The sequence below is a fragment of the Malaclemys terrapin genome, chromosome 3 (assembly GCF_027887155.1).
Source record: "Malaclemys terrapin pileata isolate rMalTer1 chromosome 3, rMalTer1.hap1, whole genome shotgun sequence".
Classification (NCBI taxonomy): domain Eukaryota; kingdom Metazoa; phylum Chordata; order Testudines; family Emydidae; genus Malaclemys; species Malaclemys terrapin.
Genome location: NC_071507.1, coordinates 61,947,937 through 61,968,178, shown reverse-complemented (window position 1 = coordinate 61,968,178; position 20,242 = coordinate 61,947,937). Strand labels below are relative to the sequence as shown.

Genomic DNA, 20,242 nt, shown 5'->3' with positions numbered 1-20,242 from the left:
GCAGCTCATGAGCCAGAGGCAGGGGGATGGATGATGCCAAAATGGAAAGATAATTACAGTCCTGAGCTGGGGCTCTTTGCTAGGGGGAGCCTGATCCAAAGGCTAGGGCCAGCCCCTCCTTTAAGGCTCATGTATTCACCTGCCTCAGTCCCTGGGCACTGGGCAGACACAGCCAGCCAGGAGAAGGTGGTCAGGAGCCAGGGATCATTTCCCTTTTCTAGCCATTCCCCTTGGTAGAGAAACAAATAGAAAGGCAGGACTGGAGAGAAGCCTAAAGCTAAAGCCATGAAAACACCAGGGCACTTTGGCTGGTCAGTGGGTGGGGATGGGGTCCGAACTGCATGGCTCTCTACTGGGTTGAACATTGACTTGCAGTAGAGCCCACCCCCTACTAAATCACCAGCACCACTTCCTGCAGCACCCAGGCTGTCCTTGAGGGGTTCATATCCAATGGCAGAACCAATCTGGCCTTGTGAGGCCTGGTGTGATCAAAGCACAGAGGATGTCACCCGGTGATATCTGAGGTGTTTGGAGTTCTTCACTTTTCCCTAGACATGAGAGGGAGGGGAGGCAAACAGGGGCACAGGGACCTGTTTGCTTTACTCAGCTGTTTGAAATGCACTTAAAAATACTTTCTCTTTCCCCACACTGCCCCACCAACATGCCCTGGCCCTGGAGGAGCCCTCGCCAGGGGGCTGGAACAATTTGTATAGTGGGGTGCCATTGAACCAAAGGGTAAACCCTGTATAGGATGGAAACTGCTTCAAGCCAGGGGTTGCGGAAGCCCCCCCAGCACCCCTTGTTCCAGCACCTACGGCCCTCGCTAGGCATGAGAGGGGAACTCACTCTCCATGGCCCATTCAGACTTTGGTTCCTCTGTTGAGACTGTTCACAGTGGGGCCAACTAGTGCCAAAATGTGGTGGCAGTTCTCAGGCTGCGGACCCCTGTTCCCTGGGATCTGGGCTGACCCAGCAGCAGGGTCCTATAGACTTTTAATAGAATACCCTGGGAGACATCTACAGAATGCTTCAAAATTCCTACAGCTGGGAGGTCACAGGCAGTTCTATCGGCCTTTAGAGCAATTGCTATAGAGCCCTGGTCATTTCATCCACATTCAGTTTCACAGGCACCGATCAGCTCATTTCGCACAGATGACATAAGTGTTACAGGGGTAGATCAAAGAGAGCAGCCCAGAGCTGCTGCAGCTTGCTAGGATTGTCCGGAGGTGCTCTGGGTGGAGGCAGGGGCCACTAGCTTCCCCGCCAATGATCCTGAGTTTTCAAACACCCACCCCGGCAAGAGACGTCCCCCTCGATGTCCTGGGGTGATTGGCAAGAATGGGAGGCCCCCTCCCTCCTCAGTTGAGCAATTACTGAGCAGCTCTCCTTTCAGCCTCCCTCTGGCCCTCATGCAGTCTGGGAGGAGTGGAGCCCACTCCTGCCAGGGATCGCCTCCTACCTCCTGCAGCCCCATAACTCACTAAGCACCCTCTCTGTAGTCCCCACAGTCTGGGATCTTTGCAGAATTGACTTGGCACCGTTTCTGGAAATGCGGGTGTCTCTGCGTCAGCGGCAGCACAAACCCAAATTTGCTACAAAGGAGGGGAGGGGCCATGGCCACTGGTAAAGGCACAATTTAAAGTGTGAAATTGCAGCGTGAGCGAGACCAAGGGCTGGTTCCAGGCAGCCTCAGCCACCCATTTGCTCTGTAAGCCAGGAGCAGGCGCTTGGTAGCAATGACCCGCTCAGGCCCAGCCGACAATAGTAGGGCTGAGGCCAGATCCAGCTCTCAGGTGCTTCCACCTGGGGCTGACAGCAGCAGATCTGTGCAGAGCAGGTTACAGCTGCACACAGCAATCTGGGAGCAGTTCCTGTTATTCTTGCATTGCAATGCCATGCTGCCAGCGCCATTCTCCCCTAAATCTGTGCTCCACTCCGTGCTGCTCTGGCTCGTTCTCTCCCTTCCACTCTCTTTTCTCCTCTTGCTCATGCTGCCCCAGCGCTGTGGCCTAATATCACTCTGTGCCGTTACCAACACACACGCGCCGGCATCGCGGCTGGCCCCCTTATTAGAAATTCCCAAGCCTTGCACGCAAGTCTCAGCAATGAGCTCATTCATCACCGGGCGCGGGAAGCTGCCAGTGGAGCCAGAGCAACGCATAGTCTCATCTCTGCCTTCACCTCCTTCCATTTACAATAAGGAGAGGGAGAAAAAAACATACCATTCCCATCAGCCTCCAAGTGCCTGCTGCAGACATTATGCAGGCTGATGTGGGGGGCGGGGAAAGCACATGTGGAGAATGGTGCACCAAAGTGCTTGGGAAGGGTGAAAGAGATACAAGAAGTAGAAGAATGTGTTTAGACTTTATTGACACAAACTGACAGCTGCCTGCCCAAGAACATCCAGGACCATCTCCTAGTTCTAATCCTTCACCATCACACACTGTCAGCAGGTCCTTCAGGCTTGGCCTCTGCTAAAGAACCAGTCCTGTCTCTTGACCTAGTACCTTTGACATTTACAGGGGGAGGGCTAGCTCAGTGGTTTGAGCATTGGCCTGCTAAACCCAGGGTTGTGAGTTCAATCCTTAAGGGGGCATCTTAAGGATCTGGGGCAAAATCAATACTTGGTCCTGCTAGTGAAGGCAGGGGGCTGGACTCGATGACCTTTCAAGGTCCCTTCCAGTTCTAGGAGATGGGATATCTCCACTTATTTCTACAAGGTGCTGCTTCCAGCGTGGCCATTGGGCAGGCTGACTGAGAGGACAGACTCCATGTTCAGGGGCCTCAAATTGATATGCATGGAGTTGGGCTGGTTTAGCTTACCCCTCCCAGCTGCTTTAAAAATAAAATAATCACACAGGAACATATAGAGTACAAGAGGCCCATACCTTGTTATTTCTTCTGCTTGCAAAGCCCACGGCATTGTGGAATAGGGGGTTTTCTTTTCAAATCAAATTATGTTTTAATTACCAATAAATAAATAAAATGCCTGTCAATAGCTAAGTGCTACAAATGATCCCACAACAAGAAAACAGCGTTCCTGGCCAACACCAGCAGCTCTACAATAATACACCTGTTTCTGTGCAGTATGGCACTTCTGAAGAACCTTGCCAAAACACATGAGTGCATTCACCTAGCAGTCACAAGCAACCCTATCACAAGTCAGGGAGTCATCCCAATATTTTTGCACGGCTCTGTAATAACAAACACCAGAGCGCACTGGACAGCCAGCACGAGCAACCCTACAATAACAAATCAGCATTTGTGTGGGTTCGGGATTCACGAGCAACCCTACACGAACAAACCAGGGTGTGCACCAATACAGTAAGCCATACAACACGCAGTGTTTGCATGCAATCCTACAATAACATAGTCGTCCTAGTGCTGGTGAGTCTCCCTACAGCAGTATATGCAGCCTCACAAGCAATCTTCTATTAAGAAACCAGCAGCGTGTGTGTGATGGAGAAACAAGCAAGCAGTAAGGAAACCAGTTTCAGTCCCAAGCCTCAGAGGGATTATCACAACCGACGAGAAAAAAAAAGTATATTAAAATTTTGCAGAATACATGACAAGCAGATTAGAGCAAAGGGACACAAACAACCACGAGCATCATGATTCCCAGAGTCATTATTCATTCCTGCCACTCTCTGTCCTTATTTGTCCCAGCTCCCTGCTACGTCTCAGCTTGGAGCGTGAGCACTAGCCCTGCTCTCCTATATCTCCTCTCGCAACTCTTTATCTCTTGCCTCTGTTCTTTAAATCATTCTAATTCTCCTGGACGTTCCTTCCTAGACAGCAAATGAAGAGAGGGTGGCTGCATGCACATGATCGTCAGCTGAGCACATAGCCAGGGTATTGGGAAAAGATCTCCCAGCTCCCATCTCCAATCACACAGGCCCCTGTGCAGGGAATGAAGGGAGAGAAGATAGATGCGTAAACACAAGCTGGTGCAAAACCACTGGCACACAGACACCATTCAGTTTCGTTCCCTCCCCCACCCAGTCTCAGTCTCTCTCTCTCTCTCTCTCTCTCTCTCACACACACACACACACACACACACACACACACACAGCCATGTAGACAAACTGTCTCTCTCAGGCATACGCACACGTGTGTGATGTGGTAAGCTGCCCACCTCTCCCCACTGGATTGTTAGGAGCCAGCAGTCTTTGGAGCTGCCCTGCTGGTAGTGATCCTGTTAGGAGTAGGCAGTTGGGCTCTCCTGAGCTGTTCCTGTCCGAGCACAGACAGGAATGATAACAGAGCTGGGGCCAGGCGAGTGTGAGGATTGTAATTCCTCCTGCCTGCAGGGGAACAGGCTGCTCAAAGTGGCTTGGAAGAAGAAGAAGAAGAAGAAAAAAAGCATCAGCAACAGTGTTGAGTAAATAACCCCCAGCAGCCAGCGCTGCCTCTGTGACAGCCTCTTTGAAACGGTAGCCAATTAAGAACGGCTTCAAACGCAACAACGCTGGCAGCGATGGGTCCGGTTTGTCTCTCCCACATACCCACTAGCGCTGCACAGCCTCAGCCAAGCAGCCTATTTATGTCCAGTCCAGGAGTAGCCATGCTGGTGATTGGGCTGTGATTGAGAACAAGGTGATGGCAGCAAAGAGGGACCGTTACACTGAAAGGCTGCACAAATCAGGATGCGAAACATCCTCCCCTTCCAGTTCAGCATCCAGCGTGTCTGAGAGGAGCAGGAGAAGGACCCATGATAACGAGTGAGCTCCTTCCCCTAGGGCTGTGATCTCACAGACATTCCTGCAAACCTTTCCTTTGGCTGGGAGTTTAAACAGAACGAGTGCCAGCTCAGACAAACCCACTGAGTTCCAAGTGGTTCCCCATACATAAAACCAAAAATGCTGTAATGAACTGCATCATGGCCTTCTACAGGAGGGAATTAGACCCACCCAGCCATGTATCATCAGCCCTCTGCTGCTAACAGTTGATGGAGAGTCTCTTTTGGCTTGTGGTAGAGGCCTCTGTTTTGGGATGGGGAGGATACGAGTTCCGTTATTAATCATGTTTATTACAGTAGTGCCTAGGAACCAGTGAAGGACAGGGCTCCATTGTGCAAGGCACTGTACACACAGAGTAGACAGTCCCTGGCCTGAAGTTCTAGTCCTGCTGCTGCTGTGAAGCTGCAAGAAGCCCTGTAGAGGCAACTGTGAAGCTCCCAGGTGTTCATGGCCTTGTTAAAATAAAAATAAGGAATTTGTATAGCTTTACATCTTCAAGGATGTGTTCACACTAAGCAAGCCTCAGCATTCTTTATTACAAAGGCACACATCCACATTTCCTAGATGGTGAAACTGAGGCACTGAGCGGGTAAGCGACTCGCCTACAACCACATAGAATCATAGAATATCAGGGTTGGAAGGGACCTCAGGAGGTCATCTAGTCCACCCCCCTGCTCAAAGCAGGACCAATTCCCAACTAAATCATCCCAGCCAGGGCTTTGTCAAGCCGGGCCTTAAAAACCTCTACGGAAGGAGATTCCACCACCTCCCTAGGTAACCCATTCCAGTGCTTCACCACCCTCCTAGTGAAATAGTGTTTCCTAATATCCAACCTAGACCTCCCCCACTGCAACTTGAGACCATTGCTCCTTGTTCTGTCATCTTCCACCACTGAGAACAGCCGAGCTCCATCCTCTTTGGAACCCCCACTCAGGTAGTTGAAAGCAGCTATCAAATCCCCCCCTCATTCTTCTCTTCTGGAGACTAAACAATCCCAGTTCCCTCAGCCTCTCCTCACAAGTCATGTGCTCCAGACCCCTAATCATTTTTGTTGCCCTCCGCTGGACTCTTTCCAATATTTCCACATCCTTCTTGTAGTGTGGGGCCCAAAACTGGACACAGTACTCCAGATGAGGCCTCACCAATGTTGAATAAAGGGGAACGATCACGTTCCTCGATCTGCTGGCAATGCCCCTACTTATACAGCCCAAAATGCCATTAGCCTTCTTGGCAACAAGAGCACACTCATATCCAGCTTCTCGTCCACTGTGACCCCTAGGTCCTTTTCTGCAGAACTGCTACCTAGCCATTCGGTCCCTAGTCTCTAGCAGTGCATAGGATTCTTCCGTCCTAAGTGCAGGACTCTGCACTTGTCCCTGTTGAACCTCATCAGGGTTTTTTTTGGCCCAATCCTCTAATTTGTCTAGGTCCCTCTGTATCTGATTCCTACCCTCCAGCGTATCTACCACGCCTCCCAGTTTAGTGTCATCTGCAAACTTGCTGAGAGTGCAGTCCACACCATCCTCCAGATCATTAATAAAGATACTAAACAAAACTGGCCCCAGGACCGACCCTTGGGGCACTCCGCTTGAAACCGGCTGCCAACTAGACATGGAGCCATTGGTCACTACCCGTTGAGCCTGACGGGTTTAAGTGATTATTAATGGTAGGGCCCATAATGTTCTGGCCACTCTCCAGCCATTTCTATATAAATCAACTAGATTCATTGTAGGCAGCACGGCAGAAGTGGGATTTTAAGGGACTTAAGCATGGATAGGTTAGGGCTTTGCTGAGGAGCTCGGAGAAGTTGTACCATGCATAAGGGACCCCCTGGAAAAAGGCCCGGAGGCACTGTATAAGAAGCCGACAAGCAGGCTGACGAAGATGGGAATGCTGGTGGAGTAGAGGGTGACAAGCTCAGCAAGAGAAGATATGTATTTGGGGCAGAGCTCTATAGAGCTTTGAAGGTGACAAGAAACTTAAATATGTCCTGATGGCGGATGGGGAGCCAGTGTAGGGATTCAAAGAGTGGAGAGACATGATCAAATTGATGGGCAAAGAGGAGGAGTTTGGGCAGCTGCATTCTGTATGGACTGACTTGTTAAAGAAGTCATACAATGAAGCAATGGCAAAGCTGGGAATAGCACAGTTTTGCTCCAGACTGAGCCTTGATTCACCTGAAAGGTTCACAAATCTCAGAAAACGTTTTGACTGGAGCTGGGAGCAAACCAAAACTAGATTTAAACCCTTTCTCCCATGCCTACTGCACTAGTGGCACTGACGGGCTTATGCTGCAGAGAGATTTGGTAGCCAAGGTCCCATTTATTCCACTCCAAAGAATCAGCAGACAGTTTTTTAAGCAGTCACACAGGCAGCTCTCTCCTGGCAGGGCATCCTGCCAAGATCCATATACTTCTGCAGTTCCCCTCCTCACTATCCAATGCCAAGCCTCCATCTCAGAGCACAGGCAATATCAGATGGGATCAGGACCGGAGAGCATGGTGTTTCACTTGACCCTGGGCCTGCAATACAAGGGCTCATTTCTAAGCTGATAGTACCTTTCATTTGATTTTGTCAAGATCTCCCCCTTCACCCAGTGAATTTAATCCATTTTCCCTTCTGCTAGAGTTTGGATTCTAGAACACTGAACAATAACAAAAACAGGAACATGAGCACAAGGAGTGGAAACACGAACCAGGGGGAAAGAGGCTGATGGCGAATTAACAGAAGCTCAGACAAACTGGGGGGCCAAGTTCAGAGAATTTTGGGGACTCCTTCAGAGCATGGCCTTCAATATTTTCCACAGTGCTGCAAAATTTTGCAGTAACTTCCCTCCCAGACATACAGAAGTGGATGTGCGTGCCTGTGTTTTTGCTTCTCTAGGACACCGATTATTATGCCATGGGGTGAGGCTTCAAAAGAACGTTGGTTTGTTGTCTAGAGCTTTGACCCTATTTATTTGTAGGCAGACAAAAAAAAATCCTCACCTATTCCAGCCCAGTTCCTGTTCCCTAAGCATTCAGAGAAAGAAAAAACACAACCACATTCTGCAGCAAAGAGCTTCCCTGGGCATTAGGAAGAACCCTGATTTCTTTGACTGGTATCTGGCCATGTTGAAGCTCTGAAGATGGGTGCTTGGGTGATTCTGTTTAGGTATGAAACCAACAGCTGAGATATTTCTCTGAGCTTTGGTCAAACCTCTTGTGTCTTGGGTTATTTCCTACTCTCAGTCTTGGATGGACATCTGTCAAGAGAAGACGTCCCAGGACTGGGGGAAATTTCTCAACTAGTTTTGTTTCCACTTCCCCCACTGGATTAGCATGATTCAAATTATAGGCTTCCAGGGGAAAATAATCATTGCTTACAGATACAAAATCTACTTTGCACAGACGGGTGAACTAAAAATTCATGTCTTTCTGTTTTGTGAGCTCTTGATCTAGTCAAATACGATGGTTCGAATGTCTCTGGTAAGCGAGCACGACATCCAAAGCAAATTCATTATTAAAGCCAAATGAATGGTCCCGAAACATATTTCGGCTAGCAGTAAACTGTTATTAGGAGAGTTATTCCCCTCCTGGGCTGAGTGGAAAAGAAATCCCAGCTCCAAATGGAAAAGGCATTGCGATCTTCAGCTGGGCTGCAGGGGAGGGCCTGAGCCAGCGAAGGCAGGAGACAGTCTCTCTCCCGCTCTCTCACCCACACGATCAGCTGCCCATCCTCATTAGGTGCCAAGAGCAGCAGTTTACAGCTTCCCAGAGAAGCCAAATTGGTGCTGTCATGAATTACTGTAACGGCTTGTTCCACACTCTTCAATGATGTCTTTCATTAGGGGCTGATGAGAAAGCAATATGTATTTTATTAACATATGTCCCCCATGTAAGAAGAACAGACCTAATCTTCACTCCATCAGGAAGAGAATCAAGTGAAATGTTCAGCCAAACTAAAGGATGCCTGGCAGCTGTCTGAGCCCTGGGTCTTACAGAGGCTGCACCACACCATTGATCCTGAGGTGAGGGGGAGCCTTGGCCTGGGATAAAGGTAGCTGGCCAGACATCGGGAGGGGAAGAGGTGGGCTCCTGCTCCTTCCCCTCTTGAATTTAAATGAGTTTAGTGCTAGTGAAAGCCAGGTGTGAACGAAGCCTGAGTGGGACCTAACTCAACCAGAATGTTGGTGCCTCCTAAAATACCCCCTCTCCCCATCACAGAAACACTTCCTTTCAGCTTGATCCTCCTACCCCTGTGCTCCAATAGGCTCTTCCTCCTCATTTCTCCGTACGCTCCATTATCTTTCCCTCTCGGTCCCTCAGGTGCACAGGGCCCTGCTGTTTGGGCGAGGGCCTCTCAGACCACAAGGCCAAGATCACAAGATCCTGACTTCATCTGTCCATGCTGGGAAGCGCCTGAATTCACACCACACAGCTTGAAGTTCTCGCTTTATCCCCAGCACAGGCAGAGCCTGGGCCAGGAACAATGGTGCACCAACGGGCCCCACTCCTGCCAAGGAGATATGACATCTAGGAGTCAGAGGGGAATGCCATCACCACAGCCTGCTTGCTTGGCCTCCCTGCCAACGACAGAACCCATTGTGGGAGAGTTGGCAAGGAGACTTATTTTAAAACAAAGTGCAGAACTGTTTATTATTCGAGCCGAGCGTTCCTTAAATGGAACCTACTGGCACCCTCTCTGGCACACCACCCCCTGCCTAATGAAACCACTTACCCAAGTCAATCCTACAGCAGGGCACCCTGGCAAACGGCTGAGCGTCCAAGGGCCATCCCTAATTTCATTGCAATTGCCCTCACCTTTAGTACAAAGGGAGAATACAGAGTCCAGCACAGAATCCTTCTCGAGCCAAGCCACCTGCCAATTTGGCTCAAGATAGAGCTTTGCATGCTGGGATTGTTGTCCCCATGGGCCTAACCTGGATATGAAAGGTGGCTCACCTGAGGTCGCATTATTGAGCTCTGTGAGCCGCACTTTGGCAACCCCTGGGCTATAGAAGCTTTTTAGTGTTTTATTTGATGGGAAAAGGTCATTGTACATAATTGCAAACAGTTACAGAAAGCAATTTGTAGCAGTGACTATAACCCTGCTTCTGGGCTGTGGAAATCCAGCTGCCCAGCCTGCAAACATTTCATAGTCTAGCTCTAGAGGGGAGGGTTTTTTCCTCTTTTTGACAGGATAATGTACTCTTCCAACAAATCACAGCCACAGAATATGGCACGCACCTCTCTCTCTTACAAAGGGAGCCCTGAGCAAGGGAAACACCTCCACGCCCCGAGGGGAGTACGCACCTGGCTAGTTGATACTTGCTCCAGGAGAGATTGCAAACCCCAACGTGCACTCCCCCTGCTTTGGCTCTGGCTCCACTCTCTCCTCCACATCCACACACAGGCAGCTTTCATGAATGAACTGGGGGAGCGAAAGAGAACAAAAAGAAAAGGAAAGAAAGCGAGGGGAGGAGAGGGCAAATATACATGAAAAAGGCCGAGGAGAGGGGGGAGAGGTGGAGGTAAGCTATTGAAAATGGTAAATGAAGTAAAGAAAGGAAGCCCCAAGCAGCATCCCAACCTTCCGATAGGGACTCTCAGAATGACTCAGTAACTAGCACGTACTCCTTAAAGGCACCAAAGGGAGGGGGGATAAGAGATAGGCACAGAAGGCTCTGTTGCTTTTCTCTTTGATCCCTGACTTGCATTTCTCTTCCTGTGCTCAGCTCTGTACAATACTGGCTGCCTATGTGAACAGCCAGCTGGACAGGAACAGGCAAGGTGGCGGGAACTCAACAGCTCACACCTGTAAGGCTGGCATAGGAATACAGTGCAGGTGCTCTTCTCTCCCTTCCTTTCCTGAATTAGCACTGAGACAAAGCCCCAGCAGGGAAAGAACATAAGAACGGCCATAGTGGGGCAAACCAAAGATCCATCTAGCCCAGTATCCCATCTTCTAACAGTCGCCAGTGCCTGGTGTTTCAGAGGGGATGAACAGAACAGGCAATCGAGTGATCCATCCCGTCATCCTCTCCCAGCTTTGGGCACTTGGAGGTGCTGTGCTGCTGGAGTTAGACAGGTAGACAAGGCCCTGCAGTTAGCAATCACTGGAGATCATATGGCCCTTTTATAAAAGTTGGAGTATTAGTTCTACTGTCCTAGTGGAGCTAACAATGGGAAAAAATTATCCATAATTATTTGTTTGTATTAGAAAGTTAACCCACTTTCTGTGTTTTCTCTTTGACCACCAAACACTTCAGTTTTACTAGCACAAATACTCACGAAAAGTGAATTTTAAGATCAAATTTTCACTGAAAAGTAAATTCTGAATTGCTGGTTGGATTGTAACACTCACAAGTTACGCTCTGGGCTGTGTAGATTAGTTATGGAAATCAGCCAATCAGAGAACAGAAACACCACAGAACTGATATATCTAACCTGCACGGCTGAAATTGCCAGCGTTCCCAACTAAGCACTTGCAAATGAGCTGCAGACCAAGGATTACTGGCTGCGTACCTTCCTGAATCACAGTCAATAACGAATAAATCTGACCGTTTAATGATTGTTCATGAGCAATTTGTGAATAAAACAAGTCAAAATTAATCAAATTATTTGTTGTGAATCATTTGCTGAACTCCTCCTGGGTGCACTAAAACAGAGTCTCACTAGCAGAGCTGACAGATGTCAGGCTGGTCTAATGTGGGATTTACCTTCCCCTGGCTCATCCAATAGGAACCAAGTTGAACTGGTATCAGCTTGGAGACACTGCAGGCATACAGGATTGCACTGAACCGCTAAGCTTGCAGGAAGCACTCTGAGCCTCTCCCTGGCAGAGCCAGTTGGAACCATATTGCATGATCTAGCAAACACCCACCTGCCCGCATTGCATGTGAGCCAGCCCCAGGTGGGAGGAGTCACCTGCCCTGGCCCCACTGTGCTGGTCCCAAATGGAAGCAACCCTTTGTGGATTTAGTTAGCACAGAAATTGGCCTGCATAGCATATATATATTTGAAATTAGAAGGGAGCACCCTCCTCTCCCAGCCCCAAAATATCCAACTAGTTTGGAGTCTTTCCAACCCTTCAGACCTAGCAGAGAAGCCCGCATGCTAGCGGCTGCCCTCACAAACCCATCCCACTGACAAACATCCAGAGTGGAAAGCAGAGAAGACTAAACCCTTGTCAGCAGAAGTGACTGCAGCTGCGTGCCCAATACTGAGCAGTGGTGGGAGCAGATGGCGCATGATCCTGCCTCCTCTGTTCCCAAATATCAGTGGGGATGCTGCTGCTTTTCCCGGGGCCTGACACACAAATTTTATTATGCTTCAGGAGGAGTCTTGTCCATCATGCGCTATTGATCTCTGCCTACAGTTCCCCTTTCACCCAGCACAGCTGTCACTCAATTTTACTGAACATCTCAAGCCGCTCTTCCTCTCACTGACATTAAAGACGCAGTCACCTCCTTCCTGCTTTTTCTGCCTCATGGCCTCGTGAACCAAGAACTTCAAACCACCCCCACCTGCAGTTTACACTCCTCCAATGGCCTCTGCCTCATTAAGGGCTCTGTCCTGCACACCCTTACTTATGCCAATAGTCTAGTGTCGCTGGCTGAGCAAAAAGTAAACAAATTGCATCAATGGTAGAAAGTAAATTAGATCCAAGAACCTTCTCCAGGTGTTACTCATCTGAAGTGTTACTCATTGCAGGGGAGGACATTTTTGTAACCAATGCAATTTTTACTTTGCTCATGAAGTGCTGCTATAATAGGACACCATCAGATACCAGCCTGGTGGCTAGGGAAGGCAAAAAGGAAGTTGATTTAAAAAAAAAAAAAAAAAAAAAAAAAAAAAAAAAAAAAACTTTCCAGAGTCATAAGCCATCCCAACATGGGAGGATCATCCCAAATATGAGACGTCTTTATGAAACTCAATCTCGTGCCTGCACTTGGCACTTTGTGGCCAGGTATCTGCAGTTCCCAGTCCTCACAACAGCTGTATGGGCAAGGGAGGTACTGGCGAGCTGATGAAACTGACTCTCTCAATCTCACTTGTTGGAGCTGCTCCACTTTGTATAAATGAATATTTATTGTACATGAGAGAAGTCTAACTCTATAATCTGGTGGTTAGGGCACTCCGCTGGGGTGTGGGAGGAGACCCAGGTTAATGTCGTTGCTTGGCCCAATTCTTCCACTTCCCAGGTGAGTACTGGCTATTCTGGGGCTAGTCTGGGTCTCTCTCTCTCTCTGGTTTTGACCAGAAAGTCTACCCTGGCTCTGAGATACCTAGATGAAAATTCTGTCAAATCTTGAATTTAAAAGTTTTGATGGGAAATTGTTTCATTGAAATTTTTTTGATCAGCTCTAGAAATGACCTTCTCATCCCACAAAGCAATGAATTTATGCCCTGAGCTGCGTTTACCTCATTTTAGTGCATAACTACAATTACTGGTCACAAAGGGTACGTCTGCACGGCAGCAACATGTGTGATTGCAGTACGTCTAGACATACCTGAGCTAGCTTTGATCTAGCTAGCTCAAACAGTAGCAGTGAAACCAAAGCAGCAGCACGGGCTGTATAAACCTACCTGGGAGTGTACTCAAGTGGCTAGCTTGTGCTGCCGCAGCTTCACTGCTAATTATTATTGGAGCTAGCCACATCAAAGTTAGCTCGGGTGTGTTTACATGTGCTGTGATCATAGCTCTGACTGCAGTGTAGACATACCCAAAGCTATGCAGCCTCTCGGTGTGGGACTCAACCATTTCCAGAAGTAATTCTACAGGCAGACGACCCACCGTGGGCCATACTCATTCCAGGTGTAACTCTAAGTCAGCTTAATTCATTCCTATGTGTAGAACAGTATTTCCTTTTACTTGTGTCACTGTAAATTTACCAGCCATTGGTAAATCCTCTGACCTCTTGTTCTAACATTATAAGATACTGTTAGACAAAAGGGACTGATCAGTTTTCCCTAAATCCTACTTAAATTTAAGAACTTCCGCTCAGTTCCTCTGACTCTGCTCCATTCCAGGATAGCTTCTGCAGGGTCTCCTGAGATGAAAATCCTGTCAGACACCAGTGTGTGGGAGAGCAGACTCTGGCCCAATATGTGCACAAGCAGTGAACCTCAGAATAATTATGTTATGGACATAGGCCTATCATCACAGCCCCATGTGGTGTCGTTTCCTTGGTGATGATCATGGTGTTGCCTAGACAGCATGTAATCCCCATGAGCTGGCAAAATGTTAGCCTGTTTTTGTAAAGCGAGTTCAGATACCTGAGTCTGTCTTAGGAGGAGTTTCAGTTTCTGTAGCCCCAAGGTAACCCTCCCCTCCTTCCCCGTGAGACATCTCTTTACCATTTCCAGAGCAGTTTCGCCTGAAGCAGTAACCATGTCTGGAAAAGGGGCTTGGTTCATCTCCCAGCATAGGGCGCCGAATGCTAGGAGAGGCACCCACCAGCATGTTTTCCTTCTTCACTGGTTCAGAACCCTTCCTAAATCATGAGCTCTGAACCAAGCCCTGGTTTATTATTGCTTGTGAGTGCTGGGCTGGGTTGTTATTGTAGGGTTGTCTGTACTGCTGGAACACACACATTAGCTGGTTAGTGCCGGGACATTTATGTTTGTTAAGGTTCGGTTGCTCATGAGCACAGGGTTGTGTACACGAGCTTGTCGCTCAGAGGTTGCTCCTGAATGGGGAAATACATACACTGGTGTGTTACTACAGGCTGGCTTGTGTGCTGAGCTGAGAACACTGGCTTTTAAAATGAAAGCCAACAGGAGCTCCAATGCCACCGCTTCAGTCAGCCAGCAGGAGGAAGTAGAGAGCACAGGTAAGGGAGCCCCTCCAGCCCCTATGCCGTCTGCCCCTGCAGGGGCTTTTGGCTTTCTGCACTAACAAGACAGAGCAACATCTAGAGACACTGATCAAGTGGGGTTGGAGGAGGGTAAAAACCATGTTAGAGGCAAGAAAGAAAGACACAATTTTACGGCAAATGGACCTCAGCATAAAACACCTCCTGCTGCGCTGCAATGGCCATCAGCAGAGTTAACCTTCCACTCTAATCTCCATCATTAAATCCCTGCTAACGCCCCTGTCCTGTGTATGGCCTAGCAGCTCTGTTATATGTCACCTCCAATGTGGTGAGCCTGGCTCCCCACCGCCTTAGTCCTCATTAACGCCCTCTGGCTGGCTGATGAGGTGAGCAGCAGCCGGCTCCCGAGCCCAGCTCAGTTTTGTAGACAGCAGAGGATGTTTATCAAACAGGGAGAGGATGAAAGCACCAACAAAAAGAGTCTCTCTCTCTCCCCCTCCAATTACTCTGATATTGCACAGGGCCGATCTCATTAAAAGACACTCTGGGCTCCCTAGCAGGAATTAATCGGAGATGGCCACCTGGTTAGCTAATTTAGCGAGTGGGTCCAGGAGGTGAGCGCTCTTTGCAGTTAATGGGGAAGCAAGAAGCCTACACTGCAGATGGTTGGCTGGTGCAGGTTGCTGAGGGGGTCCGAGGAACACTTCGCCAGGCAAATCTGAGTCTATTCCAATCAGAGGAATGGCAGGAATGTGTTAAACTGGCCCGGTTTTGGTCGGAGGCCACGTATCATAATTTAAGGAGGAAACGTTAGCCTCAGGTCCCCCTGAGGGGCTGCGTGAAGATTAAACGTTCCTTCTGCACCGGTACCTTCTCCTGCCTCTTTCTCCCTCAGCCTCGGGTCACAGATGGGTTCCGTCTCATTGAGCGCACAGTAATTCTGCCACTGTCCCCTGTAACCACCAGCTCCGCTCAGATCCTTCCTCCAGGATGCAACCTGCACACAATATTAAAAGGCTTTTCATTTCCCTTTAATATTAGAGCAGAGCTCTGGGAGGGCATAAACCACACACAAAGAAACAAGCAACTGAAAGGATTTTTTATTTTTTAAGCCAGGCTTTGGTTTGAGTGGGCTGCTCTGAATCCCCAAGCGATGCAGGAAGCTTTCAGAGCGTGCCTGGTGCCTTTCCATGCTATAGGAACATATCTATGCTTGGAAGAAAAATAACCCTAGGCCTTACAATCTGCCCACAGTCAAACCACCTGAGGCTGCAACTCACTAGACTTCATAAGCAGGATCAACCCTGGTCAGCACTGTGAGGGTATACCTCCCAGAGCAAGAAATAAAAAAAGAAGGGCTTTGCAGAGTCTTTGGTGCAGAACGAACTTCCCTCCAAAGCACTAAGGAAGCCAGTGCTGCTGCACGGTGCAATTGGGTGGCGTGCTGCTGGAGGTGTGGTCGTTCAAGTGAGAGATAAAACTAAGGCTTTTCAAGAGGCTTGAACTGCTACTGCCGGTGCTGTCCCTGGGGGTGGCTCCAAGCTATCAGGCTATTTTTTAAGTTTAGGTTAATTTGTATCCAAATGGAACTGGTTTGTCTGTCATTATAATCACCAGCAGCAGTGCCCTGAATGATCAAATCCCATCTGAAAATGCACAGGCCTCCCCTGTTGGGAGTCCCCGTGCAGGAAACGCCAGCATCTCTGAAGTACTCGATTTTCTTAGATCCGTCACCCTGGAATGCGCAGCCCCATCTAACCCTACTGTCTGTTCAAAGCTGCTGAACAGGAAGAGACAGAAGGTTAGGAGCCACTTTGCCAGTCGAACAATAAGCAACGCTTCTACTTCCACCCAACACAGTTTTCAACAGCTGCAGTAGGCAATTTCAATTCAAGGGTTCCCTGGGGTCCTGCAGAGCATGCAGCTATTTAAGGATCTTTGCATTATATATACACACCAAGAGCCCTTAAACCAAACTGAGGAGACTGAAATGAGACCCAGCAAAGATCATTACATTTACTCCTCCTGCACCTCCTGTAATTCCAGCTCAGCAAGAGTTAGTCATCACCTGGCTGCCCCTCACGTCAGCACCCAAGAATCCCCTCCCTTGACTCAGACGTGTTCAGGGGGTGTCATGGTGCTGAGGAATGAATTCTGACAGGCCAGTGAACCTGAGCAGCTCCAAGGATGCTGAGGAATTGATGAATTCCAGCTGGCTGGTAAATTAGGATCTCTCTAACACTGGGAATGGCTGACTGATGAGTACCTTTTTCTTAGACCTGAAGAAGAGCTCTGTGAAGCTCAAAAGCATGTCTCTTTCACCAACAGAAGTGGGTCCAATAAAAGATATTACCTCACCCACCTTGTCTCTCATGTCCTGGGACCGACACCGCACAGGACTGATCAGAAGGCATATTTTCTCTGAGCAGAATGTTCCATCACAATGGGGGAGGAGGGAAATCCTTATTCTCAGACTTCCCACAATCAAAACTTTCATTCCACCATAGGTAGCACCTTGAAGCTAGGTAGTATCCAGTGAGAAGAGTTCACAGACAAACACACTCTTATTATTTATCCAGACAAATTTTCTTCCCTTAAGGGCTCTTCACATGAAAGCACTTTTTTTTTTCCAGCTAAGCTTTTCAGCACCTTTTTTTCTTTTCTCAGTTGTATTCACCAGCATCCTCATGTTCTCCACTAGGCGAGGAACCCAGGAGATTAAACAACAAGGCAAAAGGTTGTTCATGTACCCTGCCATGCCCCCTTGGGGAAAATAGCATAAAAAGTAAGGAGTCGAAGATGGCACTCCCTACTTACAGGCCCAAGTGACAGGAAGGAGCGTGGTGTTGCAGTGACATAAGAACTGGAAGATGGGCAGGACTTCGGAGGACAGATCGGAAGCTCTGTTTTGGCCACATTTAGTGTTAGCTGATGACGAGACATCCGGGGATAATGTCAGAGACAGGCTGAGATGCATGGACTGGATGCAGAGAGACAAGTCGGGAGTGCAGAGAGAGAGCTGAGAGTCACCAGCATGAAGATGAGAGTTGAGAGCATGAGAGTGGATGAGATCACCCAGAAAGAGGGTGGAAAGCGAGGGGAGGAACAGAAAGGTGAACCCCACTATGGAAAGTAGAAGAGGAACACACCCACTGAGCAAGAACACTGCACTATAGGAGGAGAACCAGACCAGCGCAGTATCGTGGAAACTTATTGCCTTCCACTCTCTGTCTGCATGTGTCCAAGCACTGTCTTGAGTGGGGAATGAACTGGCTAGCTTTTCCCCTTTTCCCCCCATACCTTATTCAGTGCCAACTCCCCCCCCAACACCCCCCCACACACACACATATACACCTCTCCCCCTGTGGGAGCTTTATCATGTCATAGGAGCATGGCCGGGCATGAGATTAATATACCTTACTATGGCCCCACTTGACATCATACTGTATTGATGCAGCATTCAACCAGTAATACATTTATGCAAACATGTTTAGATTGCAAATGCAGGAAAATCTTCATTATAAGAATGTAATGATGCCATTAAAGAGAAACAGATAATGCCAACAGCGATATATTGTGAAATGCAGACAAAGACAATAGGACTAATTCTCCTTTCCACAAAGGCCTTTCTCCCACTCCGGTGGCGTCAATGTCATTTTCCTCCTCTTCAAGGCCCATTTACAAAGGTGTAAAGGGGCCTCCGTGTAAATGAGAATCAGATCTGAGACTACATATCCTCACCGTATAGATGGAGAGGAACTTGGTTGAGGATGAAAAAGAATGAAAATCCTAAATTATTTCAGAGAGTTGCAAAGGCGGAAATGGCAATTCCGGTTACAGCAAATCTCATTTTACAGTGAAGTTGTTCAGTGATAAAATGACTTCATTATAAGAAGCTCCCCTATGTCCTGTATTGTGGTGATTATTTGTTAAGCACTGACAATGTGCTCTGCGCTGTATGAGAAACAAATAGAAGAAGTCCCTCCCCTGGAGAGCTCACAATCAAACAGAGACATAAAGATGAGACGCACTATGTGACCCAAAGGAGGGAGGCACTTGGATTCTTTTTTAATTATTTTGTTTTGTATATACAGTAAATAATCTTTTGCTCCCAAACTTTACACAAACACATTAACTACCAGACCCCAAGAAGCACCAATCTTAAAAACTTGGGATTTGCAAAACACTGGAGAAATCTGGGCAGTTTGCCCCAAATAAGGGGGCAAAGCCTGGGTGGAAGCATCCTGTGATACTTGGTTAGGTTACCACACTCTTAAAAGTGTCAAACTGTGATCCTCTCTAGCCAGTGCCCTTTCCTATTTTCCCCTGATCCTCTCTGGCCCTCCACAATTCCCCTTCAGCCTGTACAGAACTAGAAACCGAAACCCTGCTCCTGCAGAGTTTATATAATTCCAATGACTTCATGATTGTGATGGTATGAAAGACTTTCCGTAACACAAACAATGACTTTTCCCTGCAGTTCCAGGCCAGAGAGCTTGTCACTTTATTTCCTTTATTTTAATAAGTGAAGAGGCTGAAATTCCACTTGCCTGAGTCTCCAACCTATAGAATCTTCACTCCTTTACTAATGACTTGGGGGTGGGAGGTGGGGAGGGGGAGAAGGTCATTCATATTAAAACCCCATTCAGAAGATGGAGCATGAAAAGTCCAAGGAGCAGGGCCTTTTAGAAGTAACGGAGGAGGAGAAAGACCTCGGGGTCCTTGTAGACCGCAGGATGACTATGAGTCGACAATGTGACATGGCGGTGAAAAAAGCCAATGCGATCTTGGGATGCATTAGGCGAGGTATATCTAGTAGGGATAAGGAGGTGCTGCTTCCGTTGTACAAGGCACTGGTGAGACCTCATTTGGAGTACTGTGTGCAGTTCTGGTCTCCCATGTTTAAAAAAGATGAACTCAAACTGGAACGGGTACAGAGAAGGGCCACTAGGATGATCAGAGGAATGGAAAACCTGTCGTATGAAAGGAGACTCGAGGAGCTAGGTTTGTTTAGCCTGACCAAACGAAGGCTGAGGGGGAATATGATTGCTCTCTATAAATATATCAGAGGAATAAATACCAGGGAGGGAGAGGAATTATTCCAGCTCAATACTAATGTGGACACGAGAACGAATGGATATAAACTGGCCGTGGGGAAGTTTAGGCTTGAAATTAGACGAAGGTTTCTGACCGTCAGAGGGGTGAAATATTGGAACAGCCTTCCGAAGGAAACGGTGGGGGCGAAGGACCTGTCTGGTTTTAAGATTAAGCTAGATAAGTTTATGGAGGGAATGGTTTAATGGGATAACATGATTTTAGTCAAAGGAACAGCGTGCCATCGCTGGTAAATAGTATAATGGCTAATAAGGGTCAGGCTGGAGAATCTTGCCTACGTGCTCGGGGTTTTACTGATCGCCATATTTGGGATCGGGAAGGATTTTTCCTCCAGGGTAGATTGGCAGAGGCCCTGGAGGTTTTTCGCCTTCCTCCGCAGCATGGGGCAGGGATCGCTAGCTGGAGGATTCTCTGCTAACTGAAGTCTCTAAACCACAGGATTTGGGGACTTCAACAGCAGAGTCAAGGGAAAGGGTAGGGACGGCTTTGTGGCCTGCATCATGCGGGAGGTCAGACTAGATGATCATGATGGTCCCTTCTGACCTTAAAGTCTATGAGTCTATGAGCTCCTCAATCCTCCTCTACAATA

General features: G+C 48.2%; 1 protein-coding gene across 3 annotated transcripts in view; it reads right to left on the bottom strand.

The window, feature by feature from the left end:
• MDGA1 (MAM domain containing glycosylphosphatidylinositol anchor 1) overlaps positions 1–20,242 on the bottom strand; it is a 200,230-nt gene that overhangs the window by 49,258 nt on the left and 130,730 nt on the right. The gene's annotated exons all lie outside the window — the stretch shown is intronic.